Source organism: Aulostomus chinensis, chromosome 14 (genome assembly GCF_037954235.1).
Source record: "Aulostomus chinensis isolate RoL2024-O1b breed Wild chromosome 14, RoL_Achi_v1.0, whole genome shotgun sequence".
In the NCBI taxonomy this organism is placed as follows: Eukaryota; Metazoa; Chordata; class Actinopteri; order Syngnathiformes; family Aulostomidae; genus Aulostomus; species Aulostomus chinensis.
In genome coordinates this window covers 8118343-8139022 of record NC_141333.1, presented here as the reverse complement: position 1 = coordinate 8139022, position 20680 = coordinate 8118343, and the positions used below count along the sequence as shown (strand labels likewise).

At 40.1% G+C, this 20680-nt stretch overlaps 1 protein-coding gene across 1 annotated transcript in view; it reads left to right on the top strand.

Moving 5' to 3' along the window:
• Window positions 1-20680, top strand: part of nek7 (NIMA-related kinase 7) — a 63352-nt gene continuing 42672 nt past the window's right edge. Inside the window, exon 1 of the mRNA XM_086224798.1 lies at window positions 1-268. The gene's annotated coding sequence lies outside the window, so the exon portion shown is untranslated. The remainder of the gene's footprint in view (window positions 269-20680) is intronic.

The following is a 20680-nucleotide window of genomic DNA, read 5'->3' as shown; positions in this document are numbered from 1 at the left end:
TCAGTGTGGTGATGAGGGGGGCCTAGCGGAGACAGTCTGAGAACACGTACACATCTCGACTGGCTCCACAGCAGCACAGGCTTTCTCCCCCAACAACGTTTTCAGTGCTCCAACGACAGTAACGCTACCGCACAAGAAGAGAAGCCCACCGAGACAACTTTTTAAGCGTCCTTGGGAAGAAAAGGGAAAGTCAAAACATCGCCATAACGATCAGGAGAATCTCTCAACGTGAAGAGGGAATAGCTTAGCAACAGACTCCCACTTCCTGGTAAGTAGTGACACAGCTGACTGTGAGCTTATGAAAGTACAGTAGACGGTTGATGAACCGCACAAAAACTCTTTTCCGCTCTATTTTAACATGAATGGGAACTGGCAGCCATGCAGGACCCACAGTAGTAAATAGTTGTTGCTCGGTTACCACCGTCACAGTCACTTGGAAAAGTTTCAGCTAAGTTCGCTAGCTAGCTTAGCCTGTTTTATGCTACTAGCATGTTGCATTGCTAACTTTCACTCCCCTCGGATTTATAACCACACATTCGCCGCTGTCATTTAAAAGTAAGAAGTGATATTGTTGCGTTGTTAAAAAGTGCTGACTGACAACTTTGCCCGATGTTGTAAATGTTCCCATTTATATCAACAACCCTATTTTGATAAGGTTAGTAGCGAAATGACTTAGACGCTCATTGATGTCAAACTGATTTTGATAACAACTGAAATTACTTCCTCAAAAGGCTCCCGTTAATGATAAGAGTCTCTGACCTTGCTAAACATATCTTCGTTTCTACTCTTAAATTTGATTTATTTGTATGTTTGCTGAGAAGCCACGTGTGTGTGTGTGTCAATGCTTTGTGACTAGAGATAATTCAGGTTCCATTAATTTCAATTATGTTCAACCAAACTTTCATTTAGTCAAACTCAAAAAATATACGGATGCTGTGTAGGATATTTCATAGAAGTTACACAGAATGACACGCTAAATGTAAACATCTTAAACCAGCAAGCTAAGCCCTTTGGAAACAATAGACTCACAATACTCAGCCATATTTAGTTGGTCTTTTCGTTGAAGTCAGTGTTGCATAGTTTGCCATATACATATTTGCATGTGTTCATCTTGAAATTGCTTGCTTCATTTGCCTCTCCTAGTTAATGAACTGCGGAGAATACAGACCACATACATATTCTCAGATGAATCTTTGATAACTGGCTAACTAGGTGAACTATATTGCCACGCACTTCAACCTAACTTTGCTGGTAGCTTCATCTGACTGTCACTCAAAACCAGAGCTGGTGAAAGTATTATCTAGGTTAAAAAAAAAGAAAGTATAATTTCGATTTAGCAGTAACTGTTTGAAGTCGTTTGGTTTAAAAACATTTAAAGTGCTTACGTAGCAACATTTTGTCACAAGAATGTTGTCTTCAGAGATTGATCTGTGAAGCTTTCATTAATTACTAATTTATTAGGAAATCATATAAACTGGTGAATGTCAGTAATTGACTATAGGCTACATGCTGGCAGCATGTGATGGCATGGAAGTTAATGACTCTGACCCAGTTGCTTGTTGGCTCATTAGCTGTGTTGTGCTTCACGACAACATTGAATTAATGTCTTGCAAAACGTGGACACTTGTAATATTCCAGTTATTTATGCGGGTACCATCTAATCAGGTGTGAACCTACTGCAAGTAGAAAATTCTGCAGATTGTTGTGGGTTTGTGCACATATCCTGCTTGTCACAAACACTGATACTGATACTGACAGATGTATGTTGACAGATTCTTTACATTGTGTAAGGAACACTAAAATGTTATATAATTAATTTTATTTTAATAAAAGTATATCTGACTATATTAAAGATTAATTTAGAAGAGTGCAATATGTTTTTATTTACTGGGATCTCTTTTATCATATTTTTATGCATATCTTTTGGATGTGAAACTACTTTGTTGCCAACTAGTTTGCACAAACTTTTCATGGAATTATACATATTTACACACAGTACTTCATCTTCACATTCTTTCTTCTTCCTTATTGCTTTATTAATTGTGTATTTATTAACCATCAAGTTGAATTGTGTTTTGTGTCTGTCTGATGAGTCTTGTGCTAAAGTGCTGTCTCTTCACTCATTGCCCAGCTAAACTGCAGTCAAAGCCTGGGAGAATTTGAATGACAGCCACTCCTTGTTGTGAAACAATGTATTATTTCAACGAAAGATAAATCACGTGGTCTTTTTTTCCCCCCTTTTTATTAGTAATATAAATGTTGCCCCTGTGACTCACTTTTTTTGAGTCAGAATTATTTCACAACCCAGAAGTGCTGATTGCATCCACAGCTGGGTTTAGAGTTGATAACGTAATAATGTACTGCCTTTACATTGGTTCATTCATCTGGTAAATAATTATAATAATGACAATAATAATGATGTTTAATAAAAGTAAGAAGTAAGCATTTATTGAGGCCCCCTCCTTGCCTAATCTGTTTGAGGGGGTCAAACACAGGTTGAAAATATTACCTCATGATGTCTTCTGCCTGTCACAGCCAAATATTTCAGGCGTTATACCATCACATTTGGCTAGACTGCAGAGAGATGATTCAGATGAGCGTTAGTGGGAACTGACATACCTTGTTGACCCAATTATTACTCACTCCTCTGTTGCCACAATCTATGAGCGTCAAAGACAACAGGCTTGAGTCTGTCAGCGTCATCAGGTGATGGAGATGAACACAGGCTGGCTCTGTGAAGTTGACTATCAAGGAATGTGTCATGGACCGGATGAACAGCAAATGGCTGCCAAATGTTTGCATCAGACTCTGTGGTTAGGGAATTCTGCCAGTATATAATGCTTTGAATTTCAGCTGATGAGAGGTGGATTATTTTTGACAGGCTTTGGCATTATCCAGTTATTTTTGCTTTGTTCTCTTGTGTGGAATTAATAAGATCAACCAGACTTGAAAGTGGTTATAGTAGTTGTTTTTGAACAACCCTTGGAAAAAAAAAGTGCCAAGGAGGGGAACTCAGTCATCAATATACTTTTACTTCACAAGTTGATTAAGTTTATTACTGCTGTAGACACTGTCAGTGCCATTTTAACAAGAATGATACGATGTTAGATCCAGTGAATTTGCCAGGATTTTTTTTCCTGGTGTTCATGCATGTTCATAAATAGTTCATAGCTATGCATGTTGTCTGCCTGCACAGTCTTAATAGCGGCTAAACTCAAGAGTATGAGAATATGCAGACCTATATTGCCATTCATTGGTGTGGAGAAATGTGCGTCTCCCAAAGCAGTGATTTAGCACAGTGGAATTCACCAAATCGCTCTATCCTGTGAGAGTTTCCTCTTTTAGCCCTGGAGCTGGCTCCGCTACTGGATTAAAGATCAGATGAGACATTTGTCATCTGACCACTTTAACAGTCATCTTGCCTTTGGGTTTTCATAAAGAACAAAAAAATATTAGCTGTTTTTTTTCTTTTCACAAAGCATATTTGAAGGAAGATGCTTCCTTAGGCCATTTTGAGCTACATTTAACACTGTCTTTTACATGATGTCAAAGACCTTGGCCAAGCATTGTACAGAAATGATGCTGGCAAAGGTAGCAGATCTCTGCTTAGAATGTAGAAATCTTTAGTGTTCCAGCTTTGCAGGTTTTTTTAAATCAAATGATAGAGAAAAAAAAAAACAGAAAAAGAAAATACAAGCTTCCCAAATGCATTTACAGTTTAGTTCTTCCTTCCCAGGCTCAGCTTGGTTAGAGTGTAGACTGAGGTCTTTGGCAAAGAGAGCGGGCTATCTAAGCAGCTTCTTCCACTCCTCCTAAACAGCCTTTTTCTCTTATGAAGGGTCACGGATGTTTCGAGCATTCAAATATCCTTAGAGGATGCCTTGCAGCTCCTCATGTCACGTGAAAGTTCTTAATTTCATTGTGGCATTGATGCCTTTTCTCATTGGACTCCATCTTGCCCTCAGGGAAACAGACTTCAAAGACATGCAAACTCAAAAATTACTGACCTAAGACCCTGTGTAAAGTTTATGAAACGCTTTTAGTGCCACAGGGTCAGCTCATGCCAGGGCTACACAATATCCAATTGATTTCAGTGGTGTTTGACAGGGTTTTGTAATTCATGCATTTAAAAAAAAAAAGTCATCTTCATCCTCAGCTTTGAAATCCTGCTCTATGAGCAAATAAACACAAATAATGGATGCATTTAAGAGATGACAAAGAAGGATTACAAATTTATCATAAAGAGACTTTAAGTGGCAAAACAATTATCAACAAAGGTAGATAGCCTAATTACAACTGCCTCTAAAAAGTAGACAGCATTTGGTTGAAATAAGGCTTTTTTGGAAGTAGTGGAACAAAATGTCAATATAGCAATAAACTGTTACGTCATCCATACACTGGTGCCACATACCAATTTACTTAAGCTGTATAATAGAGGTGGGTTAAAAATGTCTATATACCGATATTTTATCAATATACATTTGTAGGAAAGATTATCGATACATAAATCCCAGTATCAGTCTTTTAAAATGCATTAGATTTTACCCGTTTATTTTTTTGTTTTTGTTTGCCCCTTTAGTCTCGCATGATTTAGTGCGTTATGCAACGTTATCGCAGTCAGATTATCAGATCTCGCAAGATCCAGGCCATGTGCCTCCAGTCAGAGAACAACAAGATGGCGGAAGTGCAACTTTAATCTCCGGCAAATTTAAGAGCCGATGTCTGGCAGCACTTCAGCTTTAAGAAGCAAGAAAACTGCGCCCAACTTGACAAAAATAATGCTGTGCGCAAAATGTGCAAAGTAGAGGTTAAGTACATCGGAAATACAACTAATCACTGGAGCCATTAGACAAGGCATCACCCAGAGTACACTCAGCAACCAGGAAGCTACAAGTCACTGCAACAACCCTCGCTGGAGAAAGCATTTGGGATGAAGTTTCCATCCACGCCTCCATGTGCAAAGGACATCACTTCAGCTCTGGCAATTTTTATCTGCAAGGATCTCAGACCATACTGTGTGGTAGAAAATGTAGGCTTCAGACACCTCATCCAGACACTAGAACCACGCTATGTGCTACTGACACGGAAACAACGGAGTCAAGTCACAATCTCAAAGATGTACAGAGATGTTAAAAAAAACGTCGCAACTGCAATGAAAGCGGCAGAGAGAGTTGCCATCACTTGCGACAGCTGGACAAACAGAGCTACGGATTCCTACTTGACAATCACCTCTCATTACATTGACAGTAACTGGTCCCTCATGTCCCACATTTTACAAACGCGGGCGATTGACGCTCGCCACACCGCGAGTCATCTTGCTGAGCTGCTGACAGTTTGTGGAAGTCTAAGTTGCCCTTTTGTTTTGAACGACAGTCGGTCATATATTTAAATAAAAAGTGCATGATGTTGTATAACTATTGTTTAATAGTCAGTTCTCAATGTAAATATTAATATTTAATTATGCAGCAGGTTAGAGGGTTACTTTTACAATTGAATTTACAGCATTAGTCCTTCGAGAATCTCTTCCATTACCAAAGCAAAATTGGTATTGTAACTAAAATATCGTAACGTATATTGTATCGAATCGTATCGACTTGGGACCTAGTGTATCGATATCGTATCGGGAGGTCAGTGGTGATACCCAGTTCTACTGTATAATGTATTGTGTTTGGCTATCATTTATTTTTTAAGTCTTCCGAGGATGTTATGTGATTACTGGCATTGGTATGTATGTTAGCAGTATAACTGAAAAGGTTGTTGTTGGATTTTTGATGAAATTTGGTTGAGGAACATTTAAGTATTTATTTGGAACCCAATCTGGAGCTGGTGTTGTATCACCTTTGTTGAAGAACATACACTCTGAGTGCCTAGTAATTCATAGACTTACCTCAGCTATCTAATTCTGTGAAAATATTGAGATATTCATTGACACAAATATCGATGAGTGGGTCTTTGGTTACACAAGCATTGATTTTTGGAACATTGATTTAATGTTGGGTCCGATATGATGACTTTTTAAAAATGTTCTCTGGCCTGTCTCTTGACTTCATGCTCCCTGCCATGTTCTCTCCATAACCCTGTTTTATGCCAAGATCAATTTCATTTATTTATAAGATTTTATGACTTCAATGTTGTGTTAATTTTTCCCTGTCATCAAAAACTGTATTGTATTCAAGGGATTGTATCACAGTTGGATATCACAATATTGTGATGACTTGACGGAGCAGAATATTGCCAGAAAGCTGGGGTTTCCAGAAATGCTAACTTCTTTTGCATGAGCTAAATAGAAAACCACATTCATCTCTGGTTCTGGGTGTTGGGTATTGACTGACAGGCCTAATAACCCCTGATAAGTGACCAAAAATAAGCCAGTCGTGTCTCGCTATCGCCAGGTGACGAACTCTGGAGAAAGATAGTTATGCACTGTAACTACAGGTTCTAAAAATAAAGCCAGTGTGTCCAGAATTCATTGGATAACATCAAACAAAGAATTGTGCTTAAAGGTCACTTGCCAATTAAAACCAAAATGCCCTGGTGTGCTCTGATCTTTGGTTTGCAGTTAAACCCATGAGATCATATAAAGAAAAAAAAAAAATCGAAAGGGAGAAAAATAAGACAGAAAGAAATGTCCCGGGCTCTTCACACTAGAAAGGGGGAGGGTAAACAGTCTGTCAAAACAAGATGCTTTCATACAAATTTGCACTGTTCTGCAGCAAATCCCGTGTGCAACATTAACGCTCATTTGTGGTGAGGCTGGAACAAACGCCCATAGCACAGTAAGCAAGCAACACAAAAAAATGTATTCACTCTCATTCTGTTCATGAGTGCAAATTCATTCTGCTTTTGTCTCATCTCATGACAAATGCATACTGTCACTGTCGCTGATGTGGTGTTTACAGTGGCATATAGCATCTTGTAATTATTCTGTGAAAGTGAATTTGTGTCCTCAGGGGAATTGTATTTTTGTGTGTGGATAATCAAAAGAGATGGAGAGGGACAGGGGACAATTGGAGAGTGATCTGAAACAAATAAAGCAGAGACTGTGTGAGGGCCATCTTTCCAGTAAAGTTCAAATTATGGCACCATGGCTGTACATTAGCTGTGTTTAGATGGCAGTGTACATTGGCGTATTGTTCAACTCACACTCAAAACACAGGATATGTTATGGGGTATAGCCACAGTGGAAAGCATGATGCACAGTTATTCCACAAATAGCTTACATAGCTTTATTGTTTGCTGGTGAAAGCTTACAATTCCAGTCCCATTCATAGGACTTAAGACGACTGTATTCCATCATTCTGGGGATGGTAGAAATGTGTTTGGGAGAAAAATGGGATGAATCAATGCTTCATCACAATATTATTTTGTTGTTCTTAGTGCTGTCAGGTGATTTAAAAAATTTATTACAGGATTTGTAATTAATTAATCGAATTAATCACATTTTACTCATATCTGCTTAAGATGAATGAATAAAGAATTTGAATTCTAGGACATTACAAAATTGCAGTGCATGACTAATTAAATGAATACACTAAGAAGGGAAGATTTTCAAATCCATTTTTTTCTTGGTGATTGAATAAAACCCTTAGTCAGGGCATCTTAAGGCAGAGTCTCAAATAGGCACTTTGACTAGCGACGCATGTGTGAAGTGACGTGCCACTGCCAAGTATGGGTCCTTCAATGGGCCAAGTTTAAAATGCTTGTGTCTGGGTTAGGGGTTTAGCATTGAATTGCCAAGTGTGCTAAAATTAATCTTGTGTTAATTTTTATGACATGTTAATTTGTGGTGTAATTAATCAATCTAATGAATCTGTTAAAGTGACAGCCCTAGTTGTTATAGTTGTTCTTCCATACAGTTTTGATTTGATCGGATTCAGGGGTGGGCAACTGATTTAGCAGTTTATCACTGTGCTTGAAAAAACATGGCAATGAAATCATGAACAAAAAAATGAAAAGAAAAACAATCTTGCCTTTTAAAAATAACAAAATAGAATTGACTGCAGAGCTGCAGAAAATGGAATGTGAACTGGCCATGGGAATTTCAAAATAAAGGTGCAACTTGGGTGGCAGATCAAGATGTAGATTGATATTCACATTCAGCACTGATGATGTTGTTAATTACTGGTCGTTTGATTGAAATATTGTTACAGTCGTAGCAGCTTCTTACATACTAGTCAGTGACTATCTTAGCTAGAGCATATTTCAATACGTCATTGTGGTGTTTTCGGTATCATCTAAAGTAAAAATGAAGAAAAAAATGTGAAAAATACCCTCACAGTGGAGTATAGCTCCCAGTACTATATTGATTACAAAATAAAGTTTCAACCACACAGGGTCTTCATTTGGCCTGATGAAGACCCTGTGTGGTTTAGATGTTGTTATTTTGAAGTCAATAAAGTTCTGGGAGCTATACTCCAATGTGTGGATATTCTTTTTTCTGACTCTCCATGTATTTTTATCCAGCACCTAGCCTTAATAGGTCAGATGTGCACCTTAACAGCATTTTTAACTAAACCCTTAATAAGCATAGCTTTTACATGGGCAGTTGTGATCGTAGGTGTATCCAAAGGACCAATTGTTTGGGTCGAATGATGTCATAAAGATAACCACTGAATAATAGCGGAACGGTTCATGGGAGTTGAAGTAATAAAACATTAATGAGGGAAAAATGGCAAAATCTTACATAAATGTCTTTAGCATAAAATGACAATGTGATGATTTTGTATCTAAATCTGCACTACATACAGTATATTATGAACCTGGGCAAACATGGATGTAAAGTGCTGGACTGGCCTGACTAGTAGCAATCATTCTAATATCTGTTGTCTATCTCTAAGTACCTGTAATAATGTGTTTTCAAAACACAGTGTAACTGGTTGTACAAGGCCCTGAAGTTTATTATTTTTAAAATAATTATAATGATACACTCCCCTGCTGTTGCTGCCCACTAGTTCTTGAGCCCCTTTGTCTCCCTCTCTTTTCTCCCCTATTACTGCCTCTTGCCTCAGACCCTTAGTTCTTTCCCCATTTCTTCCATCTTCCGATGCTCAATCTCTATGACGCTCTGTCTGTCCTGCCATTTTTGCCTCTGCTCTCCTCTATTGGGGGTGCTCTCTACCCGGGGCCTCTACTCAGCCTCCACCGCCCTGCCCAGCCTGGCCCACAGTCAATGGGAGGCAGGCAGCCTGACTCCCTCTGAGCAGCAGGAAGCTGCAGCAGCAGGGGTTAGGCCTGCATGGCGCTGCCGGCTGTCTCTGTCAGAAGTCCTGCCAAGCCAAGGATGAGAGACCTTTGCCAGTGCGGTATTGGGGCACCGAATAAAAATATTTTACAGATGTCTGAAGGCAGGCGTTAGAAATCAGCAGCGGCTTGCTCTGGCTTTCAGCAGAGGTGTTGTTACGTGCAAATGATCTGTGTGTTAATGCAATTGGTGGAGTATTTATGTTGAAGAAAATGCATAAGTTGCAACAATTAATAGTTAAATGAAGCGGTATTCAGCAGTTTAGGCACCTCAAGAAGTGGGTGTGTGGTGGGAGGAGAGAAATGGGCTGAAATGATTTGGAAGTGATACATTTGGTTGAGTTTTGAAGAGGGGAGAATCCACAGCTACTTTACTGCGAATGCCTGGCTGGGTGCCCAACCAGTTCTGGCTTGACAGTTTAACAGTGAATATTTAACATTGCGCCACACTGTGGGTCTCGGCTGTAAACAGCAGTCAGCAAACAGCGTAGCAGCAAAAACCTGTGTGATGCCGGGCCTTGGTTGTGAAACCCACCTAAAAACAACGCACAAGCAGGAAGGAAGCACATCTTGAAGTTCTGATTTTAGAAAAAGGCAGATGGCATGGGCTGGTGGTGTCACACTGAAAAAAAAATCCACAAAAAACCCCACCAGGATCTCCTGATGAAAGCAGCTCCCGCTTGCTTTGAACAGCAAGTCTGTCATGGTTAGTGTCTGCTATGTGGCTGCGGGGTCAAACTGTGATTCGCAACTCCTGGAATTTGTGCTTTTTAAGTTTTTCATGCTCAAATCGACTGAGGGGAAAAACAGAGGAGGGGGGGCAGGAAGTCTCATTAATATTAATATTATAATGTGTGAAGAGGCAGGGAAGACCTCTGGTTTAGCTTCTTTCATCCCCTGTTGTGGAGCTTTTCTCTCAGTCTTTTGGTCTCTCTTGCTCTCTTTCCTCTTCTGGATTTTTTGCAATTGCAGTAACTGGCATTTTCACTTTCTGAAAATGGTCAAATCTGTTGTGATTTGGAAAAGCTTTACTTTTGTTCTTGAAAGTAATTCTGGGCTCAGATTATGTTGTAAAACATTGGTATCACACATCAACAAACATACCTTTTCACAATTGTAGTTGTCACCCACGAATCAAAGTATTTGGTGGCGTGTAGGGAGTCCTAGTGCAGTGTCCATTCAAAATGTGACTGTTGGGAATGAGCAGATTGTTTGGCCTCAGCTGATTCTGCTCTGATTCAAACTATGACTGTGTAGAGTTCTCAAATCATTAACATTAAAATGCAAATGAGCTGATAGGCTTCTTTGCTGAATCAGTGTAGCGATAACGGAGTGAACATATACAGACTTTGTAACTGTTTGTATACCATTAATATATCTTTGTGGCCCACACTTAAAAGGTTTGTGGATGAAGCAAGTCTGAACAATTATTTATGGAAACTTTATTTTCATTGTGTTAATTCACGTTAATATGTATATTTCAAGTGGCCCAGTTATTTTCCAGGGATCTCTTATTTTTTGCTTCTTGTGTTTGAAGCCATACTGTGACAAGCCAAGATTTATGTACCAATGTGAATTAAGTTAAAACATTTTTTTTTTTTAAATGTCACGTTTTGGTCCTCTTAAGCTCCACTTGGCTGTGATACCTAGAAATAAGGCTGATTTGTGGAGTTCTACAGATCTAGTCCACCCTCTGTGTGAGGGATGGTGGAACAGGTCTGACATCTCTCCTGATCTGAAAAGGGAAATCCCTGCAGGCACAAAGAAGAGAGGAGGAGGGATAGGGGAGGGGGGTGAGAATTGAGAAAAGTGCGACCCCTTAGGGGTAACGTTACTCTCTGATCGTCGGTTCCTTACACACACACACACATACGTACTTCAGTTCCTCTGTCGGTGTGCTGGGTGATGCACTCATGCAAAGAAGGGTGAGTGCCTGAGGAATAAAAATAAACATTGAACTTGTTATGTGTGTCTGTGTGTCTGTGTGCATGTGCGCGTTTGTCTGCCTGTGCATGTGTTGTACTCACAGGTATGTGCGTTTAAGTAATACTGTAATTATTTGCGTCCAAATTTACATTTTAAGCCCTTACCTTGCTGTCTTGGCTTAAACTATCAGCAGTTTAGAAACTGAGCAATATCCTTCATTTCTCTTGTCATAGGCCAGAATAAGTGCAAGAGATGAGCTGCAGGTAAAGGAATCATAGCCCACATAGTTCCCACTCCAAAAAATGTTGACTGACCTTTTGGTCATCTGCATTATGTTTTGCGGTTGTCCAGTTTGGTGTTTGCATTCTTGTGATCACATCTCAGAAATACCGCTCTTCAAAATTGGTGTAATTTGGTCAGCTTTGACAGAAGGATGACAAAAACACATTTTAGTGGTCAGAGGTCTAAGTCACTCAGGAATTACGTTGCTGGTTTTGACAGAATTTTATGCACCTCTTGTATGATTATAAAACGACAAACTTCACTCTAATGGCCTGTTAAACACTCCTTTGAATATCTGCATTTGAAACATTTTATATTGCATTGGCTACAGCTTTGTTTTTGTGTGTGAATGAGCTTTACTGGCCAAAGAGGTATGCAGGAGCTGGTTGCAAACATTAAAAAAACTGCCTCAAGTTCCTCTAGTAGCCCACCGCCACGTCCTGATTTTAAGCTTAACATCGTCATTGCCCTTTTTGACATCGTCATTGCCCTTTTTGACAAAGTTCTCTGTACTCTTCTGTGGCAAAAAGTCTCTCCGTGGAAAATAATAACCCACTGGAGTCATACAGGTCACCGCAGTGATAAATTCCAGAAAGTACACTTAATACCTTTTATTAAATTCCATTAGTGTCTTCACAGATTTTATGGACTCTGGGCAGAGATGAATACAATCTGTAGCTCGACTGGTTGGTGGAGGCATACAAATCTGAGGTGGTAGTTCTGGTATTTAGCTTCATTATTGCTGTTTGATTTTTTTTTTTGGTCTTAAATTTTTCTCAAGGGCACAACTAGGCATATCTATTAATCATTGCACTGTTTTCATTTTTCAATTCCAATTTCAACCGGGTAAAAATACAACTTTGAAGTATATCTTAAAAACCTACTTTGAGCTTTCAATTTGCCTTTGCTTGCTAGATTTACATATGTAGTCAAACCAAATAATTACCATGTGATATGAGATGATAATTATGCGACTGGAATCATCTGGAAGAGCTGCATTATCGTCTGTTTCATACGAAGGAATCATCCTCCTTGACAGTATGACACCAACACTTAAATGCAGAAACCATACTGTATTTGACCTGTGATAGAGTAGCAGCGCTCTGGTTTGTAGCTTGTGTGTGTGTGTTTGTGTGTGTGTGCGTGTGTGCGTGTGTGCGTGTGTGGCCACCAGTAGGTCCCACCACAGAAGCCACAGCAGGCTGAAACCAAACCAGAACCAGACCAAGCTTGATTTTTGTGGAGCCATGTTCCCATGGGCCCACTATTAGTATGTATTCAGTGCATGCATCTAGGTCTGTATTCTTCTCTGCGTGTCAGCATCTTTTTCGGGTGCATGTTTATGTGTATTCCATTAACTTAGTACACTCACTGTGTGCCAGGGTTGAGTAAAGGTTTGTTTGGACCATGAAGATGCTTCTCCCATCTCCCTCAGAGCGTATAAGAAAGCTTGAACCCAGCTTTGCCCCAACTTGAGCCCTTAGTCGTAACGTTAGCACTCAGCTATGTAACGAGACATGCCTGGGAACTGCTCCTCTCACATTACTAATGATTTAGACATCTTGCTCCTGTCATTTCCTCTTAAGACAAACTTCGGTGCTGACGCAGGCTAACTGCTTCAAACTATTCAGGGAGAAGGGGGAAAACCTGCTTGAAGGGAGTATGAGAGACTGTTGGTCTTGTATTCACCAGATGTTTTTTTGTTTTTTTAAATGGTTGCTTCATAGATGAGAAACTCAAATGACAAGCCTCATAAGCTCCAAACAACACAGGGATTGAACAGCATTTGCTGCTCTACAACATGGCTGTTCTGGAACCTGCATGCAGGGTAGAAGATGCTACTGCTGATGGAGAATAAAAATGTATTTAATGAGCGTTTGGAGTTGTCAGGTAAACCCCAGTGTTCATTTAGCACAATTTAATGAATTTCTACTGGTAAAAAGTACTATAGACACTAAAATTCAACAATTATCTTTTGTATATTCAGCCAAACAGAGTTCCAAATATCTTTGTCAGTTGGTTGCGTTTGACATATTGCCTATGTTAACTTGTCATTTTGCAGCTTCATCCCCATCATAAATATCAATAGAGCACAAAAAAAGCGTCATGTAATTTCAGTATGAATGCTGACACTGGACCTCCATATGTTGAAAAACAGATTCTAGGTTAAAATGCTTTGTAAAACACTCATTATTTATAGCAGAACCAAATCCTGAGCAAGGCATTCCCTGTTTTACAATTTCCCCTAGTTGTCCCCAGTTTTTCTTTTTGTCTTTCCTTTTTTTTTTTTTTAAACTAAGCCTCTAGCCTTACATACAAACAGAGCCCCCACCCTGTGGTACAGAATGTCACATCTGATATCCTGGTGCCAGAGGTGATGAAGCTAATTTGGTGGTCATTCGGTGACATGGCTAACAAACAAAGCCCCCATTGGTCCTGGAGCACTGGGTGCTCTGTTCAGTGGTGCAGTGCTCTGTTTAGCATTGTGGAAAGACCATGAGTTGTTGCCACGGGACACTAATGCAACTTAAAGCTTTGGGATATTTGTTATGCTGTGGTTTGCAAATGTAGGTTTAGATATCTAAATAAATTTAGATGTTTGCTCCCAAAAATGCCTAAATAGCTGCTTTGATAACCAAATAACTAAAAAAAAATTATAGTCTGAGTTTTGGGACTGAGTACAAATACAAGGGAAACTCATCAGCCAATGTTTTTCTGCTGTCAGTTTTGGAGCATCTGGTAGTGGCTGACCAAGCTTTGAAATATCATATCTTAGATATGGCTTGAAAGTAATAGAGACACAATTATAAGAACAAACACAAAAGAAGGCTTTGAAATATTCATCCATCCATCCATTTTCTATACCGCTTATCCATTAAGGGCTGCGGAGGCTGGAACCTATCCTAACTGACAATGGGTGAGAGGTAGGGTTCACCCTGGACAGGTCGCCAGTCTGTCACAGGGCCATCAGGAGCCATTGGGGATTCAGTATCTTGCTCAAGGACACTTTGGCATGGTTACTGGGGGAAGTAAGGATCCAGCGACCCTTCGGTTGCTAGACGACCACCTTACCTCTGAGCCATGCCGCCCCCTTTTGAAATATTCAAACATGACAACATTTTATTTGCAGGCTGTACTACTGCGTTGCAATTTGGGAATATTTCCTTCATTGATTGATCCTCTTTAAAAGTAAAATTTAAAGGCTGTCTGCCATTCTGACTGATTACAACTCTGATGGTGATTTATCATTAACCCTGGTGCTGATGCATGCTATAAGGTTCTAACATGTTTTCATCCTGGCCCAGGGTCGCTGAAGCTCTGAGCATTACATTCTTATTGACATGATTTGCTTTACATTGCAGGTAGCTACATCTCATATAGACATTCAAGAGAGCCTTATACATGTGTTACTCTCCCGGCTTTCTGTCAAAAATTAAAAGCATTCTTTGCAATTAATACCAAATCACCTCCAAAAACTAAGGCATTCTGACCAGAGCAAAAAACTTTAAAAACAGAAGCCCTGTTTGACCCTGGCACTAACATGTGTCGTGAGTGATTTGATCACAAGAGGGCAGCTCAGGATGCATTGAGGACCCATTTGTAATTTGAACAATAAGATCACATTAGGCGGTAGTCTGGGCCACATAGAGCAGCATTCTGATGTTACCTGGGACACATTAGAAGAGTGGCTGGCAAAGTATGAGGAGGCTTTTGCCTTGGCTCACTTCAAATCCTTAGAACCTGGAAATAAATCCACCTGGTGGAACAAAACTGAAACCTGCTGGAGGTCTTTTAAAAAAAAAAAAAAACACAGGAAAGGTGGAGATGGAGTGTACAAGAGGCATTTTGTTAAGGCCATCCCCAGAGTTAGAATCTCTAGAGTCCAGCAAAAAAAAACTAAAAAGACAAAACATGAAGAAATTATTTTTTAACCTGTCTTATTTAGAAAGCAATGGCCTGGCCTTAGCTTCAGCTTCCTCACAAGAGTTTTAACATGAACAAGACCTCTAACCAAATGCTTAACTTTGAGTTGAAGTACAGGTTTGTGGTACGCAGGGAAGTCCATGCCTTGGACATGCGTCATAGTCATGAGTCATAGTCATGGGGAAAGCTCATTGAAAAAAAATGTTAAAAAACCTTCACATTATTTACCAGATGATCTCCCTATTGAGCGTCCTGAACATAGTAAAGATGTATGGCATCACTTGCAGCCAGCTCGCCTAATTTATGTACTCTTGATTTTCTTTCACATATTATGCATTCAGTCCAGTGTCTATTTTAACTGAGGTGTGATGGTGATATGGCATTTTGAAGGGCTGTGAATGTAGTTAGGGTGTGCAAGCATAGCCCAAACCCCCAGGGTCTCTTCTCCTGAGTGCCTGGGGGGGGGTTCCTATCCTTCACACAGCCTGCCTTTTCACACACTAAGCTGGTTTCCGAGGGATCACACAGCTGTCTTACATCCAGCTCTGTTTTTGCTTACTTTGCCCGTATGATTTTGTCTCTTTACCAATCAGCAATTTGTCAATATACTTTGTTTATTCTGAGTGATTGACAGTATGAATTGGTTTCACCTATGAAAAAGGGGTTGGTGAGTTAAAAAAGAGGGGTATTGTGGCTGCCGGTAGTCTTTCAACTGGTACCATGGCTGTCTTTCACTCTTCTTTTATCATTGAAATTGGAGTTTATCTTTTACAAGCTTGAGTGGAATGTTTTTGTTTTTCAAGTGATTATTAGTATCCTCCTTGGCTGGCATCTTCAGCTCATGAAATGAGCACATCAAACGGCACGGCGCACTAACGAAGCTGGCTGGCTCCTGCTTTTTGCTGTAAGGCACCTGCTGAAGTGACAGGCAGGCAACAAAGGGCCTCTCACCAAGAGAGTGTTGTCAGTGCTGCTGTGGAGTGGTCAGGACAATGGAGCCATGGAGGTGGCCTGGGCTTTCAGCCACGTGCCAGCTCGCGTCGACAACACACAGGACCTGTAGAGGAGTATGAAGGGGAGTAGGTACAGAGGACAGGAGAGGGGAGGAGAGTGGCTGACACCTGCATGTGCTTGAGGTCTTTTTTCAATGGTGGACATTTTTAATGTGTAGTGGTTGAGAATGCAAAAGGAAAACTGAGATACGAGGTAATACAAATGCACAGGTGTGCACGCGCCTGCAGACACAGGCGTCAAGACAGAGGAGAATTCAGTGTTGTTAATGGGATTGCTAGCTCATGGAAGGTCATGTGATTAGACGGATGTGTTTTTTTTTAGAGGCTGCTGTAGGTGAAATATACATACTTCAAGGCAGCATTGTGCTAGTTTGTGTGGACATTTGGAGAAATAAATCAATTTAGGCCTCACATGTAGTCCAGGTTGTTTGTGCTGTACTGTTTACTTCTGCGGTGAAATAATCATTAGCCTATAAAAGTCTGAAAGTGAAAAATATAAAAGAGGGCTATATATAGATGGCAAGCAGCATTATAGATCACTGGCCTTGTAGTGTCCCAAAGGACCTCAGCAGTTTTCTTTGTCTTAATTCCCTTCTTTATCATTTTCCTGTGTTTTCTCCGCCAGTGGGGGGGGGGGGGGGGGGGTGAAGGTCTGAGTTGTGCACAGATATCAAAAATAAACTGAAATACATGCATAGTACAGAAACATCCCAGATCACACATTTTGATACTTTGTTGTGTCTTGTATTGTGTTTTTGTCACACTGTTAACTCTTGTGTCAAGCTTGACTCATCAATGGATGAAACACATAGCTTAAGGCTGAATAGCCACATAGCCCAGCTATTAACCAGTGAATGTGAAAACTTTATATTGGCATTTGAAATAATAAAGAAAATATTGTTGGATTATACATAATCCTTTTATGTATATTCAGTGGTTAATATTTTGTTTGCTGAATAAACCTGGTAAATATCAGTGGTTGTTTGGATCTTCTGTCCAGTTGGCTGAGATTCTATAAGACTGGTATGATGAATTTTTTTTTTTAAAGAAAAGTTAATAAGCTCCCTGATCAACTTTTTGCTTTTGTAGTTACTAGATTCAAGCAATAAAGAGTCTGAATGGCTTGACTCTGTAGTGTGTTTGGCTGGCTTTCCAAAGTGAAGTTCGGTCCTTTATCTTTTTGGTTATTTTTCCATTTTAGATTAGGAGACAATAAAGTTTCCTCTCTTCATTCTGTATTCCGTGGAGTCTTGGATGGTCTTACTCAAAGACCTCAAAGAATGCCTCACATGCTGAGGTGTAATTGGTGCTCTCCCACTCTGTGTCGCTCTCTCTCGCCTCATGGTCCAACATAGACGAGTGCTCGCACATTTGGGCTAATGATTTTGAATAGTGATTAAAATGAATTGGAGAGTATGCTGCTTCTGTAGTATCCGGACCCCTCCATCATTAGTGGCTCTCTTCCTCTTTTTCTTTCCTCTGTATCATCACTGTTAGTCAAGCAGGGGTTTCAGACGAGGCCTGGGGTGGGCTTTCATGAGCACAGACTCAAAGGTTTCTCCTCTTCTTGTAATCATGGACACCACTCTTCTAGCACTTTCACTGTCGTCTTCTGGCTCCTCAAAGGTACCTTTGATTCCTTTACATCATACACCCAGGCCGGATAGTGTCACATTATATTTTTCCTCTCTCCTTTTTTAACTATCCAGGCCATCCTCACTCTTCGGCCCCTTTCTTGCCCCTCTTTTTTCTTGCCTTCGCAAGCCCAAGCTCATCAGTCTGTGTTCAAATTTATTGTCCTCGAATAGAGAGCTGATTTAGCACTCTCGTCTTTAGGATCGCTTACTTCTAGGACCCTTCCCCCTTACTTTCTAATTCACCCCCCCCCCCCCCCGCCAGTTTGCCTTGATCCACCTTTTTTATAATCGACCCCCTCTCTTTGTTTTTCCTCTTTTTCTGCTTGAAATGAATAATGCAGAGTGGAGGAAATAGGGATTAAAGAGGAGCTAATGCCAGTGCCAACTTCTGTGGAGCAGAGCTCCACACTCCATCTCTCACAGGCCCATGAACATTTCAGGGCTAACAAGCTTCTCTTTTTACTCTCCTGACATTTCTCTCAGTTCTGCATCTGTCCCACTCTGTCCTATTCCATTCCCGCTGTGCCTGGCTCATTTATGTCTCCCCCAACTCAGTGTTTCCTCTCACTTGACTGAAGATATGCTATTTCATATCACGATTGGATGACTTGTTGTCCACTATGTTGTGAAAGCCAACTTGTGCAAGTTTTCTCAAGTGTATTTCATGACTTGGGCAATGAGCTTGTTGTGATGGGAAAAATAATAAACTCCCTTGGCTCAAGAGGTGAAAAATAACGTATTTTCACAGAGACACATTTCCCGCTGCATCTTTCATGGATTATGTTCACTCAGAATCCATCACGTTTACAGCCCAACATCAGTGTCAGTACAGAGGAGATGTGAGCTTAAACAAATACACAACAAGGGTTAAAAAGTAAAATGTTTTCACTATTGTAAAAAGCCCATCTTAACATCCCTGCATGCCGAGGCAACTGTCTCAGAACAAACCGAGTTAGAACTATTTAATTCAACCTGGCCATCGCAATTTATAAGAATAATGTTTGCAAAGTTGTAAATGGAGCTGCTGTTACATCATATTGGAAATTAAATTCCATGATGTTTCACTCACTGGATGGTAAATATATCTGCAATAACATAGATGGGTCAAAGCACTGTTTTATCACAATATATTGTATAATGAGATATGATCTTGATACTAAGGCGTTAGTGTTCGCTTTTTACACTAAACAGGTCCATCCAGCAGTTGTTTTCAAAGACAGCCAACATGGATGCCACTTCATAAAGGCCTGATGACACACAAGGCAATAAAACGTGAGCTTTGACGGTTAAAAAAATTTGTTAGACTGCTGTTACTAGCCCATTGTTTGTAATTTAAGCTGTCACTACAGTTCTCAGTAAACCAAGTTCTATCTTTTATCTGGTATATTTGCAGCTGCCTCTGACCAGGCCTCTAAACTAGCCTGTATCTATGAATAGTTAAAGGATTTAGCTTTTAGCTGCTGCTGCCGCCCAACTGCTGCCAAAATTCTAGCCAGCCAGTTGCCGTTTCTCTCCCACATGACAGCAAGGCTGGGAGACTGGTACCTTAAGTTTCCACTGCTGTTTGTGACCACCAAATGGTTTGGAAGTAAGTTTGTTTCTGTAATAAGAGCAGGGCGGAAAAGAGACTATGAGAGAAACAGTGGATCAATGTTTTTGGAGAGAGGGCTTTAGTTGGCCAAGCCTTAACTTTTGAGTGCTAGCGCATTACTTGAACTATGTGTGCGTGAGCTCTTAAGAGTGTGACCTAGCCTCGTTTGCTTCTCTTGATTGAGTTAACTTCTTTAATTGTGCCGTGTTTCGCTGTGTGTTAATCCAACATGACAGTATTAATTGATCTTGTTAACGTGGGTTGTGGAGCTCAAATGCCCCCTGGTTATTTTGACACATAGACAAGCAGAAACACAAGAGGGGTAGAGAGAAGAGAAGGGTGCCAGCTCTAATCTAACAAAACACAAAGCTGAAGTGCAAAGAATCACCAGGGGAAGCAGGAAGGCTAACCGGGTGAATGACTTGTAAGTTCCCCATGACAACAAAATCAAAATGCCAAGACACCAAGCTCAATAGTAACCTGCCAGCCAATGTGTTCTGTATTGTAAGTACTATTTTCACCTTGGATTAGAATCCCTGTACAGAATGTTCATATTGACATTTAATTTTTTTTCTTAAAATACTACATGCTGAAAAGCTGATGTCTGTAATTTATCTAAAAACAAAAACAGAAAGAAATTTCAATATTGTATATTTATCCGTGTATTTTTATTTTACTCTTTGGCGTCCAACAGCTGGTGCTTTGAAAACCTTACAATTTGAAAACTGTGCTTAAATGTTTTGAAACAAGCTTTTGATATAAATAAACCCAATATAGTCTCAGAGAATAAAGTGTAAATCAGACTCTCAGTTTTGTGATCTTCAAAGCTCACATGAAGGCCACTGAACCCTTACGAACAATAGTAGAACTAAACTGAAATAAACAACTGCAGTCTTGGCAAAGAGCTCTTGAGCTCACATTTACGAACATGCATAGCTCTCTTAATACATGCACACATACACACAAACATGCCCTTAGTGCCATGCAGATATCTATTGCAGATGTCTAATTAGCATTATTAACCTTTAGTGAATGGGACTGACGACAGCAGCAAGGAGACAGCTCCT